Here is a 22,066-nt window from a genome sequence, read left to right as displayed (position 1 = left end):
TAAAAAGGCAAAGCAAGGCTTTTAAGACATCACACGAAGAATACCTAGTTAAGCAAACAAAATCACAAATATTAAAGGGGTTATTGGTCCTGTGATTAAGACATCTGACTGGGATGCAGAATATCTGGATGCAATTCCATCTCTGCCTCTCACTTCCTCTATGACCTTGGGCAAATCAATTAATCTTCCTGTGCCATAGATACTCAGCAGGGATAGTAATAATACAACTTCCTACCTCCCAGGACTGTTGTGAGAAGAAATTCGCTGATGTTTGTGAGGTCAGCTCCCTCCCTCTTAGGTCATATAGATTAACTTTATTTCCTTTCTGTTAACAGAGTACGAACAGCAGCAACCCAACACTACCTAATTCCTATACACAACACAACTATTTCTGTACTACAGAACCTGAAATTCCAAAGAAACCTGAATTCTCCATGTTGAAGTGTAACAGTAATGGAGGATTATGGACTTGTAGCTTATGACCATCAACCACAAAATAAGAAATTGAAAGAGTCAGTAATTCCTAAGTCTGTATAGCATACCTATGTGCATGATGGGAAATGTGTTTGTGTTTGTGGCTTCTGAGAGACATCTGTATTTCATGTTCAGAAACCATTTAAGTGTATAGACAAGCACAGATTAAAAAGAACTGTAGGGTGAAAAAAATTAACATAAGAACTGAAGAGCATAACATACAGGAAGAAAATTATAGATCATAATTAGATTTAGCATATAAAATACTGTTTTTCTACAATATGTTTGGATAGACAAGGGAAGTGGTTGTTATGAAATATTCTGTAATTCATAGAAAGAAAAACTTTTTAAGCAGACATACAATAATGAGGTTTAGCACTATGGACTTAATGATGTTCAGAAAGTATCCAAATCACTCCTGGGTTTCTATATTAACCATGAGCTGAACAACAGAAAAAAAATTGCTACTTTTTAAAATGGTCCCTCAGTCAACTTCAACTAAATGGACAAAAGACATAAGAAAGTGACTTATACTTCCATGAAAACAAGAAAAGAACAATTACGTCATGAAGAGCTTATAAATCCTGTACTTGACTAAAAACCACACAGGCATGTAGGCCGTCCAGGCAAATACAGAATGGCTACACATGAAAGAAAAGAGGACAAACATAACAGATACAAGTACCATTAAACAGCCTGCCCAAGATTTGAAAGATTTGCATGTTCTTAAATTTTGAACATTATTGTCCTGTGTAGACCAGTATAGCTGGAAAATCTCCCATATTATTTCTACTAGGAAGAGTTTCAATTATGTACAGCTTTTACATTCATACTACTGGTCGAGTGAATGTGGGTATAGGCACAATGCACTACAGAGGCCTTATATATGTGATTAAATTAAGAGCTTTAGTGGTTTTTTTGTTTTGTTTTGAAGAAAAAAAAGAAAAATACTATACATTCTTCAGGCTTCAAAGTGCACAGATAAAATATATTGTGAAGTATGAGAACAAAATAACTAGACAAGAAAAATAAGTAGCCTGTCTAGTCAAAACAACACTTGATATTTTTATAAATATTTACTTTATTGCATACTTCAAAGAAAAACACATTTTAATTTTTAACAGACTGGACAGGTGAGTACCAAGGGAATTCCTGAACATAAGAAGAGAAAAAGAAGAGAGGGTATCTTAAGGTCAGCTTTGCATTTATCCTGTTTTCAAGCCAGTTTGGCCCGTCAGTATAATTCAAAACCTTCAAGTTTGTTTAATTTTCATCCATCTGCCAAAACACTCAAGAGTTCCAGAAAGCAGTTGTAAGTCAACAGTACTACCAAAACTCTACCAGTTCAGGGTCTGAAGGATATCATACCACCTCCTCGCTATCTAAAATGTGCCCTAAGCCAGGGCAATTCTCAAAAGACCTATAAATATAGACATGTATATGCAATTGTGTATGTACCCTTTGCCCAAGTCTTCTTAGGAAAATAAACTGTACAACCTGTACTTAACCACTTGCATTTTTATAATAAATTTCATCACACAGGAACAAAAAGTACTAAGAATACTACAGCTGTGTCGTATCACTAAAAAGAAGTCTGTAACAGTTTTATTTTCATTTAAAATTAAGTTTAAAGTACCTTAAAAAGTCACATAAGCTGCACTCAGCAAAAAAAAATACATTAGAATGTTTTAAGAATTTGGGACTAATTTCACTAAAACCTCTGTGTTCTTCTGAGCTCTTGGCCTCAAGATTAGCCACTCATCAGGAAGCATCCACAAATATTTTCTTGCCCATCCATGGCTGAAAACAAGAACAGGAGATGAGGGGAAATAAAAGGAATTTAAAGCTGCTGAAAACTAACGTCTACCACATGAGGCACAAAATAAGCATGCCGTTGTATATTTGATGAAAAAATAACTGTTATGAAATATTCATTTGAAAAGTGATTAAGCTTTGCAATTGAAAAGCTAACCCTTCACAACACGAAATAATCATGCAGCTTGGGAATGAACACATCCTGTGTCCTCTGGTGCTCGTTATAATTTATGCAACATCTCTACCCCAATACTTTGGTTGCTTAGATATTTTCCTCTTGGTCTTTTGTTGCTGGTAGGTTTTTTGGTGTTTTTTTGCTTGTTTGTTTTTGTTTTGCTTTTGCTTGTTTGGTTTTGTTTTGTTGTTGGTTTTGGTTGTTTCTGTGTGTGTGTGGTTTTGTTTTGTTTGGTTGTTGTGTTTTTCTTATTTAATTTGGACTTTGAAAAATCACTGGACTTGTTTGTAACAAGCATCCTGGAAACCCAGAGCAGCAGATACACCATGGTCCTACATTTCCAGACATGGAATGGCAACACTTTCTTGGAATTACCTGCTGAGGAGAGTGGGATGCTCCCCAGGCTCCAGTGCAGAACTTCACCTCCTGCTTTGCAGCAGGAAGTAGCTTCTCTCTTCAAAGCTATTAACAAATTTACTCACCAGCACAAAGTACAATGTGTCTCCTAAGGGTTAAAATGAACGACCTTTCATACAGAACAGGCAGCCTATTCCCTAAACTACGAGCAATTAATCCACCAAGCAAAAGAAATGTTTTACAGTCCCATTCATTTTAACTGAATTTCTTCAGGGATATTTAACTTTACATATGAAAGCTATACTTTGTACATGATCTATATGCAGGCACATTATTTATTTACAAATCTCAGGCACAGAAATCACAAGTTCAAAATTTTCCTTACAATGAATTTCATAATTAGCCCTTTTGTAGTCAAGGCACATACAGAGATCAGGGATTACTCATTAGAGGAAGGAATTAGCAGGATTTTAGGCTTCAATGGCCTGTACAGACTATTAGCTTGCGTTTGGCTATTAAGCGGGTAAGCAGAGTGGTCTCTAAAGCCTCAGTGACAGACAACAATAAATTCTCAAAACGAGACTTAACACCTGCTTTCCTAATCTTAAAGGGAAGGTGGGAAACAGCCGGTTCAGTGCTGGCACGGCACCCCGTCCAGCCATCCAGGCTGCCAGTGTCAGGCCAGGACCGCCCCGCAGACTCCCAGCCAGGGAAGCCAGAGGTCCCGGGATGAGTGAATCAGCCGGGCAACCGAGGCCATGGCAACACCACGCCCCGGCATCAAACAACCTCCTCCAGATCTGCACCACAGCACAGAGGCTCTGCGGCTGCTTCTCTCCGATAGAGGAGTTTTTGAAAACGAAACAAAAGGCGGGTACGCCGGGCAGGCTTGTTTGAGGACTATCAGCCCCGGCTGCTTCCGTCGTCTCCCAGGTCTGGGTTTCAGAGATGAGAGCAACAGGGGGATTGCGAATGGCTGATGGAGAAAGAACCTCAGGCGTATCCCGTCCTTGCGTTTTATTTATTTATTCTGAATGCCACCAGCACCCCCACCTTCTGATAACACAAACCACCTTCTGGTAACACCAATCTATGCTTTCCTTTTAGCAAGCCAATTCATTGCTTCAAAGCAGACGAGGAAAATAAGAATAGTCTAAAGATGGCTTTTCTTTTTTTTTTTTTTTCTTTTTTCTTCTATTCTTCTATTAAAGCTAAAGTACTCAAAGATGAAGGACAGAATAACACCTTTACAAAAAATACAGTGTGAGACCCTCAGGACCACTTTGTTCAACTATAGGTGTTGTGTAAATACTAGAAAAATAAGGAATTATGATTTCCACTTTTCTCTCCACAGCTCCTAGATCAGAGATGCTCACAGATAAGCAGCATTTACCCAATCAGTGAAATGTCTCCCAGCTTAGAAGAGCATTTCATCCTCACCTGGATCAGTAGAGTATTGCAACCAGAATAAAAAGCACCACCAAAAGTGCGACCCTAATTCACAGCTATTGCAATTCTATATCGGCCTAAGTTCAATGATTTGTAAGTAATTACACAGATGTAAGACAAAGATAACTGTGATAAATCAGTCCCAGCGCAAATTCAGAGGAATTCTTACATGCACATGTACATATAAAATACTAAGACAAACCATTAAAGGAAGACACACACAATTACATATAATTTTAAATACACATTTTACTAGATCCCCATGCCCAATTATGAAATGGAGCTACAAGTCATTCCTAGAGTGTTTAAATACCACTATTGTAGTATACACCTGTTTTTGGGAAAAAAAAACCTGAACAACAAACAACTAATAAACCACCATATTTTTGTAGTTTAGGGAAGATTTAGACTAAGTACAGTAAATAAAATAACACAGTAAATAAAGAAGTAGAGATTCCACAGATCCAAGCTGTCCACATTAATTTGTTAGAGAAGTAATTTGATTTCCTACATCATATGAAAAGATTTTTGGGGAAATGGGAAAAGGTAAGCTTTTCTGGATACTGATCAAACAACACCTTACATGTTATTGTAAGGAAACTTCTGTTAGGAACTCTTCTGGAAGACAGAGTATTTCAATGGGACCACATGGAACAGAGGGAAACTGAAAGAATAAAGAGTTCTGGTATTCAGTTAGTGAGACAGCAAAATGCCTTCTATTTAATCCTTGCCTTTAGAAACTAACGAGATTTTTTAATTAGTGATGTTTTTTAGACCTACAGCATCAGTAATCACAGAAAAGTATTTGTATGAATGAACATTAACTTGAGTGCTTCCCTTTTCTCTCCTGCCTTTTAACTTCAGAACTGCCAGCAAATCGACTGCTGGTGAGAATAAGGGGCTTACTGCACAATTTTGAGACGAACAGAGAGTCGCACTGCACAGATCTCTCCGTTGCTTTTCAGTGCACATCAATCCATGACCCAAAACTCTTCTGCTAATTTCAACCTTGGACCTTACTTGAGCAATGAGTAGTAATTTTCTAACATTTTTTCTAACAGGACAAAAGGATTCCAGGAGATAGCAAGAAGCTCACTTCCACTTGAGAACTGATCAGCCTATTTGAACTTGGTTCTTTAAAAGGTAACATTTTCTCATTATAGAAAATTCTCTGAATGTCCCTTTTCAGATCACAACCAAATCATTAGGGCCTGCCACAAAGCCTATTAAAGTCAATTGAAGTCATTCAGAGACTTCAAAGAACTCCGGATCCAGACCTTATGTAAAACATCCAGACGTGGCCCAGCAGCATCTTGCATTGAAGGGAAAACCTATGCCTGCCAGAGCCAGTGGTGTGGCTCTGCAGGAACCTGTGAGCAGAAGAGCTTGGTGCTGGGCACCCAACACCTACGCCGTACCCCTGAGGGAGGGCTGTCCTTTGGGATAGCCCAAGGACCAAGTACCTGCTAGCTGGCAGCTGGAGTGCATTAGACAGGCTTCTGGGGAACATTTTTCAGTTTCCTTTCATCCAGCTTGCTCAGTGACTGCTGGGGAGCATGCATCAAAGTATGGTAATAGGGCTCAAGCAGCAAAGTTGCTTCTAAAGCCTGCTCCTAATATGAGTGGCAATGCTAACAGCCCCAGCCCTGCACCGAACAGCTCAAGCAGACGCTGCAGAATAAAGGCCAATTTTCTGGGAAGTAAGGTCCTAAGACAAACTGAGCAGATTTCCAGAAAAACTGTAGATGTCAGGGGGCAGCAGTACAGCAAGTGCCCTCAGGAAGAGTTCAGCTGATAAAGAGGCACAACTACAGCTTCTGTGATTGCTCAATACTCATCATCTGTACTCAGGACTGATCCTGAACTTTCATCTGTAACAATGAAAACATCAAAAAACTCTAAATCCAAGACTAAGGTTAAGCAAAATTGCTTTTTATGAGAGGCCAAGTCCAACTTCCAAATTTTCTACAGTCTGGTAGTAGAAGACCAATGACATCACTATGCTTTTTCAGGCTTGCGCACAATTTTCTGTGATTTCTGGATAGTTGGATAATAAAACGTGGAAGTTCTCAGCAATTCTTTTTTAGCCTTAAGGTGTCTTGATCAGAATCTCAAATTACTGTTAATTTTTAATACTGACTCCAAAACAGTTTGTTGCTGTTGGGTTTTTTTAAATCAGTATTTCAAAACTCCATGCGACTTACTTTCAGTATGTCAACAGGCAAACATCTGAAAATCTAAGCATGCTTTATACAGACTTAAATTTACACTGCAAGTAAGAGAATCTAAAGAGGTCATCCCACCTGTAAAGAATTATACATATTCCACTGACCAACCTGATCCTGAAGCTGAAACAACACCCGGTTAAGTTTACTATAAGGAAATTTATGATGAACTGGAGCATTTACTGATCTTCAGCACTGGTTTAAGTAAACAAACCTTATAGTTAATGCTTTTCAAAAAATGTTATGATGTTCTCTACTCTGAGCAATCACATTCTAATTTGGGGATAACAGCTCCTTTTCTGAGACATAAAAGCAAACCTAACATTAAAAAAGGACAAATTTGTGTTGTCTTTTCATTTGATAAGTGAATGAAATTAAAATACAATTTCATTATGGTTGTGCTACATGAAACAAGCACACAAAAAAACCTCCAGAGCAAAACCAAACTACACACTTCATGTAGTTCTGAAAGGACACATCAGACCGAAAATGAAAGCATTATATCCTATTATTAGCTTTAGAAACAAAGCATTTAGGAGTAATTTCAGTTTTTAGTCCGTTACCCTAATGATGGCATATGTAAAAAGAGCACATACAGAAATGTAGTTTGGAAAAGATTAAGAGATTATTTTAGAAGCAAATCACTCCATAAATAAAGCACAAAAGGAACACAGCATCATTCAGGAATGGACATCTGTCACCCAAGCAGATACCACATCACACATTCACAGCTTAATTCTGCAAAGTGGAAAAACAAGACTTAAAACAACACATAGAGCCTTACATGCATTACATTTATTTTTAAATTTCTAGTTACCATAAATATCCAGACACCATCAAGAAGTACAAACATTACATGCAGAGGAAAGGGTGAGGAATAAAATGAACAAAGAACAGAAGAGAAAGTCACATGGAAAGTCACTCAGGAAAAATCCTGAGTAGTTCCAGTGTTGCTTTTCTTCTAGTGGGGCGAGGGAATGCAGAGGGAAGAGAAGTCACATTCAGTGTCATCTTGACAGTGACCTCTTATTCAAAAACTATTATTTTTCCATCTTGAATAAGAGAGAACCAAGTGCTCTTCATAATCACATAAATGACCTACCACTCTCTAAGTGCTCTCTCTTAAATCAACAAAGAGCTATCGGAAGCAGAAAGTATTGCACACGCCTCCCCTGTTGTCTCAATCCAAGTCGGCAGCACAGTTCAACCTCGCCGTAAGAGAAGCCTTGAAAGGCCAGAAACTCTAGGAAATACACTTATCAGGCTATCCTTTCTCCTCACAGCAACACTTTCAGAATTTTGCAGAGTTAAAATGTTAGAGACACTACGCGGGAAAGAAAAAAAAAGACAGTTAAAAGAAAGAGAGAAGCATAATGGGAGTTAACTTTTTAGGGGAAGGAAATCAATAGCTTTAAACTGGACTTTTAACAAGGGTGGGAGGAAACATTTCCATTTTCATTAGCAGTAGACTGCTCCTTATTCTGCATTTCAGAAGACCCGTGCAACTGACTGATTTAACATACTGCAAGGAGCTTAACATACTGCACCAGTATGTAAACTGACAAACTCTGCCACCTCTTTCTCCATGGGGATCACAAGAGATTGTCCCCTTAAGGTCAGTAGCAAGGCTAAGGATCTTTATCCCAAAAAAAGGGGAGTGGGGGGGCTAGGTGTGTGGGTGGGGTTTTTTCTGAGCAAGGAGAAGGGGAGAATTCCCATTCATTTAATTGTCTGCTGCTCTTTCCCTATAATTAATCAGGGAAAGTACCCAGGGAAAAAAACGAAAATTGTAGCATGTGAAAGAAAAAAAAAAAAAAAAAAAAGGCAGGGAAGTCCAAAATTTTTCAGATTACAGTATTACCAAACACAAAAATATCTCCCAGAAACGCTTTGCTGTTATGTCGAAATCCATTAGCTCAATAGAAAAGAAGGATCTGGTGCACTGAGTGACTCAGCAAGTCAGACCCCAAGCTAAGTCACAGAGAGGAAGAAAAGGGGCAGCCCACATCCCAAATAACCTGCCTGTTTTACATGCTCTGCTTTGTTACTTGAACTGTTCCAAAACACTCCATCACCTCCTATTCTACCTGTGTAGAACAATGTGATGATCATACATGGTAGGGGAAAAAAAAAAAAAAAAAAAGTTAAAAAGGAAAAAAAAAGGAAAAAAACAAACCCCTACTTCTTCCCCTTTGGTTTCTCAAAGGCTTTGTCAGCAGTGATAGCAGTGATGAAAGCTTACCTTCACCAGGCAAAATACTGACTCTGCAAGAACTTCCATCCATCCACCTAAATCACCCACGAAGGTGTAAACAAGCTCTTTCCAATAGATGGATTGGCAGGAAATTCAAATCCTCTCAAACAGAACAGTTGAACCATGGCTGAGAAACAGCACTGGTTGAAATGCTCAGTGTTCACAGGGCAGCAACGCACTCCTTGCAGTAACTAAGAGCTGGGGAACATAAAATGAATATGGCAAGCACTGGGATGGCTCATAACTACTTAAAAAACTAAATCTATAAATTCACCTCTACTTCTACAATAAAGAAAAGGGATCAAGTGTACCTTATCAGTAGGAGGAACCAACAAGCGGTAATGCTTTCTTCTGTTTCTACCAGTAAAGTGTATATAATATGACACAAAGGAAAAGCAAACACGAGAAAACCCTAGGAGAATCCTTGGATCTGACCTTCTCTCCATATTCTCCCTCTGTAATTCTTTTTCTTTTTTTTTGTTCTATAAAATCCTTGCTGGATTGCTGACTGCAGAACACTTACTGAAGAATGCATAATTACATCTCTTTAACCCCTTGCTGTCACAATGCATATACTGTGCTTGGATTTGTTGAATATTTCCCTCCTCCCCAAAAACAAAGAATGAAGAGAATTCGCACAGGCCAGCAAGCCCCAAAAATAATGAAAATGCCACTAATATGGTATTACTGCCAAAGATTCCAACCCATCAAATTAGACTCTCCAAATTATTTCATTATTAGCTGCTTTCATGTATTCCTCCCCACTATGCTTTGTTTCAGAGTGCTCAAGTACATGCACAGTGGAGTTAATAAAATGAAAGAACGTCACCAACAAAAGAACATTCCAGGCCCAGTAGCTTAGTAGCTTCTGTTCACATGCCTTTTCACATGAAATCTGCAGCGTGCAAATGCAACAAGCCTTTTCTCTTCCAATTTTTCAATCTCTACTCTGGAAGAGCTTGTGAACCTACTCATACACAGGGAAAAAGAACAACCTGTGAATTTTGCTCTTCACCCAATGCCTAAAGCAATCAGCATTTCTTCAAATTAATAAGTAATTTTGAATTTTTATAGTATTGGTATGCAATCTCAGGATATAGTAGTTCTGTTCTCCAAAATTCAAGAGCCAGCATACTGTGAAACAATGCACTATGTAAGTAATAAGCGTTTTCATAGACTATAGCTGCTACTGCTGCTAACAGGACAAGAATTTCAAAAAAATAAATTAAGTATTAGCTGTTCTGTTTCAATGGACAGGACACCTGAACTCATATGTGTACATGACAACAGTGGCAGTCAGCAGAAAATAAGGTGAAAACACAGATCCTGACCTAAAAGGCTTAACAAAATACTTTCCACAGACCATAAACTAATGAGGAGTATGGGGGTTTTTTTCCTCCATTTTGTCTCTATTTCCGGCTAGTTAGAGGGATAGCTGGAAGCTAACAAGTCTGAAGGCAGTGCCTACTTTTACTTGAAATACAGGTTTCTAAAGGACTTTTTCTTCATTTATAGTATGGTTTGCAAATATATTGTTTTCATCAAGGATTCTACCTGTGCAGAGAATGAGCTTACAGCTCAGCAGAAGGCTGCAAACACTACAAAGAATAGCTGTGTTTGCTGGTCACTACAGGTACAGCATACACAGCTGAATACAACAGGTTTACAGACCCTGTCCAAAAAAAAAAGAAAAAAAAGACAAGAGAAAAAAAAAAAAGGCTCAAACCAGACATTCATACAGAGGAATAGGGTGACAACTGGGCAGAGTGAATGTAAGAATTAATCAGCCTAATCCAAAGCTAACTAAAATCAACAAAGCTTGAACTCGGCCCTGAAGCAATATGGACATGGATAAAAGCAGAGGGAAGTTTACACCCATTTGGGATTCCCATTGCTGTTGTTTATTGACTGATTCGGAAACAACCACCTGTACAGTAGAGATGTTACAGGTGTGTGAGAATTAACACTGCTTCCATGTGGTATTTCTCTTCTGAATTGGTTCTCTAGAGTTTTTTTTCTCCTTCCAAATCACTGGTGTCAAATGCTGCTATTGCTGGAAATAACCAATATACTCTTTGAGTTCCATGGTAAAAACCAGTAGTATACAGAGCTTCCTCACGTTGTGTCTTCTGTATCTTCTTCTGTAGCATGCATTATTATAATTAAAGCTGAACTGGTTTCAGTTAAATTATTTTATGTAAACTGTCACAGTTTTATGAAGTCAACAGAGACATGACAACTTACAGAAATGAAAGGCATAGTCAAAATATTTTAAAAAGAACAGAGAAAGTGAAAATAGTAGGAACTCCAGAAAAACCTCAGGAAGGAATAATTTTAAGTTGTTCTGAATTCTGCATATACTGCGCTAAGAAGAACACTGAGTACCTAAATAATTAAAGTTTATCCTCCTTATTGAAACAGTCCATGTTTGAGAATTTGTGTGAGTTTTAATGTTTAATTAAGGGATTTAAACATCGTTTTAAGTGAAAACTCTGTGCAACCTTAACTATGGACCCACCAGGTCACCTCCATAATATATTCATGTTGGGAGATCCAGGACCTGCCTTTTACATAAGTCAGTTACTACAAACAAGACAGTTCAAATATCAGTCACAAGCATGTGAAAAATCAATTTACAAGGAGATGAAAAAATAAATGTTCTAGAAGATAGAATATGCTAATGAAAATTAGTGTAGTGTTTGCTTTTTGTCCACATCCAGGTTTTGGTTTCACACGCAGTGACAGCTGAGACATGTTTATTTAGTGATTAAAAAAGGAAAAAGATTAAGCAGCAACTTTAAAAAGCCCTTTGCAGATAAAGATATGCCAGTTTTATAAGCAATTAGTAATTTCTTATTAATGGAATGAAAAGTGTTTTGTCTAATTTTCCCAGAATTTGTAGATTCAAGGGGAATGCAACTCAAAGGCTGAAATTCATACTCACAAAATCAGGAGATAAGAGTAAATCTCCAGTCCAGCAACAAAATATGCAGTTGTACAGTATTTATATATATATATATATATATATATATATATAAAAAAGAAAAACTTTAAAAATTTACATTATTGATGCATTCACCAACACTGTAACGCCTGAACTCCAGGCTGGGCTGCAAGCTGCTCTCGGCCAAGAGAAGAGACAGGCCTTGTGCTGGTCTCAGGTGGGCAGGGAGTTGGGTTGACCATCCATCTTTCATCTACCCAAGGGCCCTCCCTGAGGTAGGAAATATATTTCACTTGACTTTTAGAAGCAGTGCTATTTACTGAAGGCATATGTAGGAGTTACATGGGTGAAAAGTTGCATGCAGGAAAAAATGCAAAGTTCTGAGACACAAGGCTGAAGACAGATGTGGGAGGAGAGAACAAGTCCTGCAAATACAGCCTCTCTATACAGAGCCCTGAGCACAGTCTACAGTCCAGCTGGATGGGTGAAGTAGATCTCAACGTTTCGGTCCACTGTTTAGAAGCTGAAAAGTGCATCCCACAAGAAGTTCTGTTTACATGACATTTTAATACATGACATGTATTAAAAAAGGACAAAAATTGAGGTATTTCCGGAGATGCTTTTGGAAGCATGCTTCCTTGCATGCATTTAGGAGACCAGGTGCTGTGACAGAGATGAAAAAAACAAAGATGCCAGTAAGTACCCCATAAACAACAAATTTACAGTTAAAAAAAAATAAAAATAAAATTAAAAAGGGGGGTAGGTGAGGAGAATGAAAAGTTCCAGGTTTGCTTGTTACCCTCCAAGTTTTTGAGAGAGAGACCATTTGTGTCAGCAGGAATGACTGAACTCCTGTCTCTACAGCACTGCATTTGGGTATATGCCTCCTACTAGAGACTAAAATGAAAGCTGTATTTCTGTATTTTGGAGTACTGGAAAAGTAAAACAAAGCCTGCACCTTGTGTTTATACTTGTTTAAACACAAGTAGAAATTATATTTCTACTTGTCTACCTGGATTTCACCAGCCCCATGTTACAGAGGATGGAAGTGGGAGCAAATATTGTGTCCCTTGGATCATTCTGGATTTTTTGGTCCATCAACAACGAGGTGCATCTTTTTTGAAGGCTCCTAACAAAATGCTACACCTACAGAGAGTGGGGTGACAACACTAAGGGCCGAAGACAAGATGGGCAAAAAATTAGAATACAAGACCAAAATACTTCCTCGACTTGAACCTTTCACAACCCTATCAAGGCTCATGTGTGCTGACTTCAGCTTCTGCCTCAATTAAATGACAAGAACAGACTCATCTGCATCCCTTTGTAGAATGCTTCAAAAAAGCATAATTCTTCAAAAGACAGATTTAAAAAAAAAAAAAAAAAAGGAAAAAGAAAAAAAAAAAAAAGCCTTCTATTTTGAAACATGTTAAGTAGGAGCAGCCAAAAATGCTCAAGGCTTCCCTCCAAGTTTTTGAAGACACCGTGGAGAGAAAGGGTTAAGTCCTGAAAAATAAAAAGAGCAACAGAGCAAATCTGACTACATGTTTGAAAGAGCCTATAAAATGTTACAAGCAAAACAGGAAAGCTTGTGTTAATAATGCATAAACCAAAAAGAGGGGGGAAAAAAACCCTTCCCATTTAATGCAATAATGTTTTTATCCTTGCAGCTAAAGCGAAATAAACCATGACTATTAATCTGGCAAGGCCATGTAAAAACGCAATTTTTAAACATTTTCTAACAGGGGACAGCTCAGTAACCGCTCTGGGGAGCGAGGCCTTGTGTAGGGCCGCGCTCGGCGCTAAATACCAACCTCCGCTCGGCAGAGGCCATTACCCGCCCCGTCGCCATGGCGACGCTAACAGTGCGCCCGACTTCAAAGACAAAGATGTAATTTCAGACTTCCAGCAGCCAGAGGGAGCGGTGAGAGCTCCCTGCCCGGGCGGTGTCAGCTGATGATCAATTATAAAAATGCTCAGGACGGTTTCGAAGCGGCCTGAAACCCCGCGGAGCCCCTCGGGCCTGAGGGAAGGAGCAGAGCGCGGGGTCCTGCCCGCCCGCCCTCGCTTCGTGCCCGGCAACAGCGGGAACGGCGCCCACCGCCCTTCCCTTCGCCTCCGTCAGGTCTGCGGGGATGCGGAGCGGGATGGTCTCTCCCGGGGCCTCGCTGAATCACCCCTCATAGAGCTGCTGGCGCTGCCCTTGCCAGGCGCTGCTCCGAGCGGCGAGAGGGCGGTGGAGCCCCTTCGCCCGGCCAGGATGAGGGAGAACCTGAGCTTGCTGAATCAACACCGGTTTAATTTTATGGTGTCACTCCAACAACAACAAAAGCAGTTTTCACTTTTTCGCCCTACAAGAAAAAGAGTAGGGATATTTGCAAGATTGGTTCAGTGCAGAAAACCCTCATATGGAAGGAGAAAGCTTATTTTTAAGTTTTGCCACTACATGGATACCGGCAATACCGGCAAGGGTAAGAATGCTACAGAAAAAACCCAGACATTCACTTCGGTTACGCACCATTGTCTCATCAATGTGCTCTTACTAAGCATGACAAAAATATCCACTTTAAAATCAATCTATAGAGCAGGCCGTGTATTCTAGCAATAGCACTGTGTGCTGCCCAGGAAACCACGAATTCAGACCCAGATGCATTTTGGTTTTGAATCTGCTTCTCCGGGTCTCTGGGAGGGAGAGCAGTTCTCACGGGTGCCACGCTCGCCACAGCACTGCAGGCATGTGCCAGAACCATAAGAGTCCCTTTCAGCTTTCTGAAGTTGGGTTACCCTGTGAGCCCCTTAGAGAGGAGAACAGAGGAGCTGCAGATAAAACGCTTAACTAATCCCACGCCTGAAGTTTTGGGTGTTTTTTAATGTTAACATATACAGAGAGCTACAAGTAATCTAAATGGCATTAACTCCACAGCTTACTTATTACCCAGTCTGAAGGAAAACTTCACAGAATCATCCGGGTTGGAAAGGACCTCTGAGATCATCAAGTCCAACCCTTAATCCACTACCACTGTGGTTCCTAGATGACAGCACTGAGTGCCACAACTTAACCCTGTTTTGCAGAAACTGAGACACTTTGCTTCTCCCTCATCAGGCCATGAAGTACCATGAGCTCTCCTTACCAGAAAGGTACCTTCCCACCTGACCACCCACAAGTGTTCAGAGACCTAAACCCCAAATACAGCAGTACAAAGCATACTGGTTAGGCCAGCAAACACAAACACACCACCACCCATGGACATGTCAGCCCTTTAGCCGGCTGGGTGCTGGGCAAGCAGCAGCACATGCCACCACCCCACATCCCTGAACCATGTTCTCCTGCTCCAAGGCACAATGTGGCCCAGTACAGGCTGCGAGGTTTTGATTGCTGGGAATGTGATAATTAAAAAAGTTAAAAGAGTAAAAAGGTTAGGATTTTTGTTGTTTTCCTTTTAAATAAAATGTTTGGGGGAGTTGTTTATTTTAGGGTTTTTTTGTTTGTGTTTTTTAAACCAGCAAATAAACAAAAACCCCAACCTTGGCTCAGGTTACATTTTTAATAGATGTGGGTGGTGGTGACAAAAAAAAGCAGTGTCAGTCTACAGGTCCTTTAATTACTCTTCAAATCTGCAGTTTCATTGCATACTGTAAAAAAACATAGTTCTTAGCCTGTGTGGCTAGCTGACTACAGCCTTCTAATCACATCTCCATGGAAATGGAGGTCAAGTGAATAAAATTATTGTACAGGAGGGAAAAGTTTGTTTTTCTGGTAAAAAATAAGTTAAAGGATTTATAGAATTGACTTCAATCTGACCTGTACTACTGTGAATACAGGCATTAAAAAGCAAGCACTAGAAATCACTGGGTCTAGCCAGCAAAAATTAAAGAGCTAAACTGTTGCAAAGTATATGTGAGTATATGCACGGGTGCATTTCTCAGCATTCACAGGATCTGGTATCTGACCTCTGCTTCTTTGCAGGGGAGAAAGACAGCTCTGTAGGTAGCCCAAATGGCACCTCTCATGCAGAGCTAAGCACCAGAATAACCCTCTGGCCGGAAGCAGCAAAATACTTCCAGAGCCAAAAAAAAGTCCCGTACTTCATCATACCTCAGAATAGGAACAAAAAGACTGGTAATCTGATTTCTGATGAGGCAAAGTGTGTAATGAGCCATACAAGTAGAATCATCAGTCATACAAAAACACCAGTGGTGTATACACGTTCTTGCTAAGTCTTCTTTAAAAGAACAAGCTAAACAAAGGAAAGGAATTAATACAGAGAGAAAATGGACTATGAGAGAACCCAAATGAAGCTGCAACTATGAGATGTTAGTCATTTAAAAAGCAAAACCAAAACAAACAACAAAACATCACAGCACACACAGATTCTAAAATTTTACAGCCTTGTTTCAATAAATCCTGAAAAGCTATGCTGAAAATTTCTCTAATCAACTTCTCTTTTTTTCCAACTTTCATGTAGGCATCAAATGATACAGTAAACGGGATGGGAAAATTAGGCTTTCATAAAGCTTTCATTAAGCTCTATTATTAAAATATTGACATGGTCTGTAAATTAAATAAACTCCAGATGATCTCTTCTAGTTTTCTTCCATCTCAACTGCTGTATCATACAAAAACCTGGTAATGTTTTCAGTTCACTAAAAAGGCCTAAAATAAAAAGACAACTGCTTGAATTATTATCCTGTGCCATAGTGAGCAAGTTCACTAGGGCCAATGTCTGTACTTAATCCATGCATTATTTTATTTACCTATACAATCTTGCTAAGTTATTTTTATTTTAAGAAGTGAATCTAAGTATCTCAGATTACTTCTAATCCCTGCATTTCCTTACTTGTCAAAATCAAGCACTGGCCATTGTATAGTTTGCAGTTTAAAAAACAAAAAACAATACTGTTTTAAATCTCTTTCACTACCTTTTGTGCAAAATGCATTGGAAAAATTTATCATCTATGACACTATAAATGTGTATGCGAGTCTACACCTTATCCTAGGGCATGAAACAAGCTTTGTACTTTTAAGTATGTTTTCTACTATATATACAGCCAACCTTAACAAAGCTACTGATGCATAATGTATTACTACATGCAAACATATAAACATAAACTCTTATGTATGCTTACCTTTATGTTACTTTCTAAAATGGCAACTACAACAGTATGGTAGGAGATAAACTATTAGTTAATTTCTTCCCTGAATGGGGAAAAAATCCCAAACTCAAAACCACACTTTCAGTTATAAATTCATGTCACTTAACTGTTATGTGAAATAAATGATCCAGAATGGCATATTTTCCTATACCAATGCAATTATTCAAATGTGCCTAAAAGATCAGGTCCTAATTCTAATTTAACACAATAAGACTCATTTCACAGGTTGAGATGATTTAAAGGGTCATCTGTAATTGTTTGCATGGAAGGAGAGATGAAAAGCCTAAAATCTGGAAACTGAAAGTAGCTTTTCCTGATCTTACCAGCTTTTCTATCCTGATTTAAATCCTATGATGCTTTACCCTCAAAAGAAAAGAAGAAAAAAAAAAAAAGTTAAGTCCTGTGGGAGCAGCACTGTGTTTGAAATTGTGTGGGAAATGGCAGAGCATAATCTGCATGATGTTAAGGAAAAGTGATACAGTGAGTTAAAGTATAGTGCTTTCCAAAGGCAAATGCAGAAACTCCCCTCATTTAGTGTGAATGTGTGTGTATATTTAAAATTGTTATTAGATAATGGAAACCTATTTACTTAGTAAATACATTTCAGAAGCAGTTCTCACAAACAACACGATATAGCACATATTTCATAAAATCAACATGAATCTTCAAGGGAAGACCTCACAGTGAATCTAAGATGAATCTAGGATGTATGGCTCCAGCAAAGCCAGGAAGGTTTCAGAGACTTAAGCATTACAAGACATTAAGTTTCAAGAAAACTCATTTGAGAGAATTTTAAAAACCTATATCAGACCTCAAAAAAATAAAGCAAAACATGAACAGTTTCACATGCCACAGGACTGACTTTATCAGGAACCAATGCAGCACTACAAAACAAATAACACATTCCAAACACTTCCCATGTGCTCTATGATGGTACCTCAAATCCCCAGCAATTACGGATATACCATAATCAGTCTGACAAAGCTCCATGAAACCTGGGCCTGAACTTAACACTATCAACCATGCCTGCACAAACATATGCTTGAACAGAAACATCAAGCTGACCAGGACCACTCAGAAGTGACCATCAAATTGAAGACCGGTAACTTCCCCCACTACCCCCACCCTGTCCATGAAAGTTGCAACCAGAAGACGGGAATGGATGGTAAAACAAAAAGCAAAGCCATTTAACTCCTAGTTCAGATCTTGCTGGTCAGAGTGAATTACTGTGCCTAGTCAAGGCTATGAAGCTGAGGTCACACTTCACAACGGCTGGCAAGCGCAAAGGAGTCATTCTGAAAAAAAATATTCTTTTCTTGCAGGAATACTTGTGGTAAAAATAAAAGAAAAAACCATTCACAGTCTCAGGTACTTCCTGAAAGGGTATTCCAGTGAGTATTCCTCTTTTGTCTTACTTTCTCTGTTGTAATCCCAGTGTTCACACAGGCATGTACAAAGACATGCACCAGTGAATATATTAAGCCTGGGAATCTACAGTATGCTATCTATTCAAAATTTACAAATAGTCAAGTAGATAAGACACATGCTTTTATACACACACTATGTATGTATACACATTGTGTGAATTTTTCAAAACCAAAAAAATAATCCCCAAATCCAAAAAAAAAAAAAACCCTTACCATTTTAGAGTTAGATTCTTAAATCAAAACCTAAAGGCACTGACATGGAAATATAGGCCCATTAAAAGGACAGCTAGCACAGATACCTAAAATCCCAAGAAATTATGGATATGCCATGAACAATCAGACAACCTGCTACCTGCAGCATGCAGACCTGAGCCACACATGCAGAGAGGTACCCATGCTACCACAGTTCATGGCCTTGAGTATTAAAGTAACCTTAGGGGCTTTAAGCTTGCCTCTAACTTCAAACTGCAAACTTTGGCAGTTCAGGGGCTACCACAAGCAGAGTTCAGTGCCCTGGCTATGGGGCAGCAGCTTCCAGGGGCTGAAGCTTAAACCACCCAAGTGAAATCTAGTTTTTGAATTCCTTAATTGAAACCAATACTATGCTGGTATTTGCAAGTATAAAGTACATTGCTGCAACTCCTCATGGCTTAAAAAAACACTGCAGTAAAAAGCTACTAATAATTTAATATTCCACTTAGGACAACGTTGGCCTATTTAAATTCAAGGTTTTGCAACCTTAACCACTACTGGGATCTATAATCCCTCAGCAGGTTTCCCATGTAAGTTTCATACAGAGGTCAGACTAAATATTTCTTTTTTGCATTTGTAAATTTGCTCAGATATTAAATAGTAGTTTTGTTATTAGAGGGATACTGTAAACATTGTAAAGGTGAAGTATTTTAAAAATTTAAAAAGTGATGGAATAGCAAAGTATCTTTTTACAATACTAAGTGAAATTAGTTTCTATACTTCAGTAACAACCTAACCCTGTTTTTTAAATAAATACGATCAATCTACCAAGCAAAACCAAGTAATCCTGTAAAGCACAAAACACAAATCAATAAAAAACAGGACCTTGTCTCTACTTTACAAATTTTAGTTTTAATAGTAAGAACACTTAATTCAGGAAACAACAATTTTGGTTTTAATGGTTCAGTTTAATCCTACATGGACAATACAGCTCCAGGGCTCTGCACTACCTTGATTGTACTATTCCCTAAAAACAGGACTTAAACTTAAATGTACTAGTTGACTCCCAGATAACGAATCAGTTTGATCAACTAGAATCACAAAATCATATAGTGTCATACTGGAAGGGATCTCAAGGATCATCTCATCCAACCCTTCTAATACTATTTTTTGTATGAGATGTCTCAGCATTCTGTTGAGATGAGACTTTCCAAAGCAGGAGAATCCCCCTTCTTCCCCAGGAGACCATTCCAATGTCTGACTGTCCTCATAGTGAAAAATTTTCCTCTTGTGTTCAATCAGAGTCTCCCCAGGAGCAACTTGTGCCCATTGCCCCTCGTCTTCTCCATGCAACTCCATGTGAACAGGGAGTCTCCACCTTCTTTGTAACCCCCCTTTAAGTACCGGAACATCATAATAAGGTCTCCCCTAAGCCTTCTCTTCTCAGAGCTAACAAACCCAGTTTTCACAGCATCTCCTCATATGGCAGGTGCACCAGTCCTGAAATCCTGGCTATGCTGAAGTCAAATTTAAAATATCCGTAACGCTGAGTGGGCTATGATTTTCAATCACACACAAAGTCTAAGTTCACCCCCCCACCAGTAACATCACTCATGTCAGTGACACTGCAGTGGCTTGCAGTGAATTTGAGGCACTGTTCTGACTGGCACCAGGACACAAACAGGAGGCCATTTATAGAACCCACGTGTGCACCAGCACCAGAACAGAGCATATTTTGCACCTCAGGGACACACTGAAATACATACACTTGATATCTCTCTACCTGTGTGTTGTGTGAAACTTGTTCCAGCTACAGGCTTATATACATGGGGGTGGGGAAAAAACAAACAAACAAAAAAAAACCCCAAAACACCCAAGCAAACTAGCAACTACACTTGATCTAGAATTAAAATTACTTAGAAAAAATAGCAACTTTTTCCATCTCTGTGCATAATGACCAAGAAAAGCCTTTGAGAAAGCTTAGTCACTTCTTTGCAACTTGAGGCTTTTTTCCTTTTATTCCAGGCTTAAACAAAGTTCACTGGGGCATCAAACTGCCTCAGTTTTAAATTACAGTCTGCACTTTAAAATAGAATGCATGCACCACATGTTCCTGAAGCTAGAGGGTGGGAGTGTTATTCACTGAAAATTGAAGGCTTGTTGAGTCAATAATCTTCTTTCACAGAGTAACAATTTTCAGCTAAAATTTCTTGACCCAAACAAAGGAAAACAAGATCATTCAGTTATTTTACAACATTGCAGAAAAAAGAAAGTGGGAAAGAGGTACAGCAGTCTTATGCTACTTGATGTAAAAACAATGGAAAATTTAATTCACAGGTATTACATACTCACATTTCCTTCTTGTTCACGGTTTAACATACTCCCAAACAGTTATTTTCAGATAGAGACACAAATAGAAGCGAATGAACTACAGGGCAGAATTGCAATCATGCAATCTCCATGTGTACCTATTAACTGGCAGCAGCATTGCCTCCCAAGAATTACCAAGAATTCATTTACAGATAAATTTTTTTCCCTGAGTCTTTCTTGTATCAGCAGCAATATTCTAGATTTTTAAATATTACTTAAATATTGAATGAGCGTTTTAATTTGCTTACCTTTCTGCATTATCTCTCCTTTAGTACTTATTTGTCCTTACCTGACGGGCTACAATGGTAATTAATGTTTACATTACAGTAGTGCCCACAACCTTGATCGTGATTAGGGCTTACTGGACTAAGCTCTGTATAAATGTCAGCAGAGTCCCTCATCCCAGTAGTTTAACCTCTGAGAAAAGAAGAGGTATCTCCTGCTAACTCTCAACCAGTTTCTCAAATAATGCTGGAAACTGTCTTCCTGGTCTATTAAGACTTCAGCCATTAAAGGCATTTGTTCAGGGAGTACCAGATGACTTTCCAAGCTACTTAATACTCTCGAAGTGAGGCAGGGAGTGTGGATTCCAAACCATCCCATATATTTTCCTCACAGCCTGCACCTGTCAAGATGCACCTGAAGTGATGTTCTTCCATAAACCAAGTATAACTTGTCTTGACTTTGTTCACTACTAGTTCTTAACAGAAGTCCTCTGAAATCTAATTTAGTACCCCCATTCTACAATAAAAAAGAATGACTCAGAACATCCTTTAGAGGCTCATTGAAATGAGGTCAAACAACTGGGAAGCAGTTAATAAAATCAAGAAGGGATTGCTGATGTACTGTTTTCCACAGTACCTAGCATAATGAAACAGGGCAACTGGCATCTTAAACATTTATCTGTTCAAACAACAGTATGTATTATTTGAGACCTACCTGACACTGAAGCTCATGAAACTACAGTTGTCATAGAACCACAGTCAAACCTTGCAGGTCACAGCATTGCCCAAGCTACAAGCAGCATTCTCCCTCGGTTGCTGGCTACTATTTTGTTTTGCATCCTGCTTGCTCTGCCTCCCTGAGAACACCAGTGATGAGGTGATGTCACACAATTAATCCTTGAACTCAGAATTCTGAGTGACCTAGTAAAGCACAGATTCCCTCAACTCCACATGCAACCTTCCCCCTTCAGTGCTGCATCACCTCCAGTAAACACAAGATGCACCTGAG

At 38.9% G+C, this 22,066-nt stretch overlaps 1 protein-coding gene and 1 long non-coding RNA gene across 8 annotated transcripts in view; one reads left to right on the top strand and one right to left on the bottom strand.

The window, feature by feature from the left end:
- Positions 1–22,066, bottom strand: part of ARID1B (AT-rich interaction domain 1B) — a 329,115-nt gene that overhangs the window by 202,730 nt on the left and 104,319 nt on the right. The window lies entirely within an intron of this gene.
- LOC139794703 (uncharacterized) lies at positions 7,839–12,995 on the top strand. Its single transcript, XR_011725226.1, has 2 exons — positions 7,839–8,110; positions 12,720–12,995. It is a non-coding gene; the product is annotated as an uncharacterized lncRNA (long non-coding RNA).

Source organism: Heliangelus exortis, chromosome 3, assembly GCF_036169615.1.
Source record: "Heliangelus exortis chromosome 3, bHelExo1.hap1, whole genome shotgun sequence".
NCBI classification, from domain to species: domain Eukaryota; kingdom Metazoa; phylum Chordata; class Aves; order Apodiformes; family Trochilidae; genus Heliangelus; species Heliangelus exortis.
This window is presented reverse-complemented; position numbering and strand designations above follow the sequence as displayed.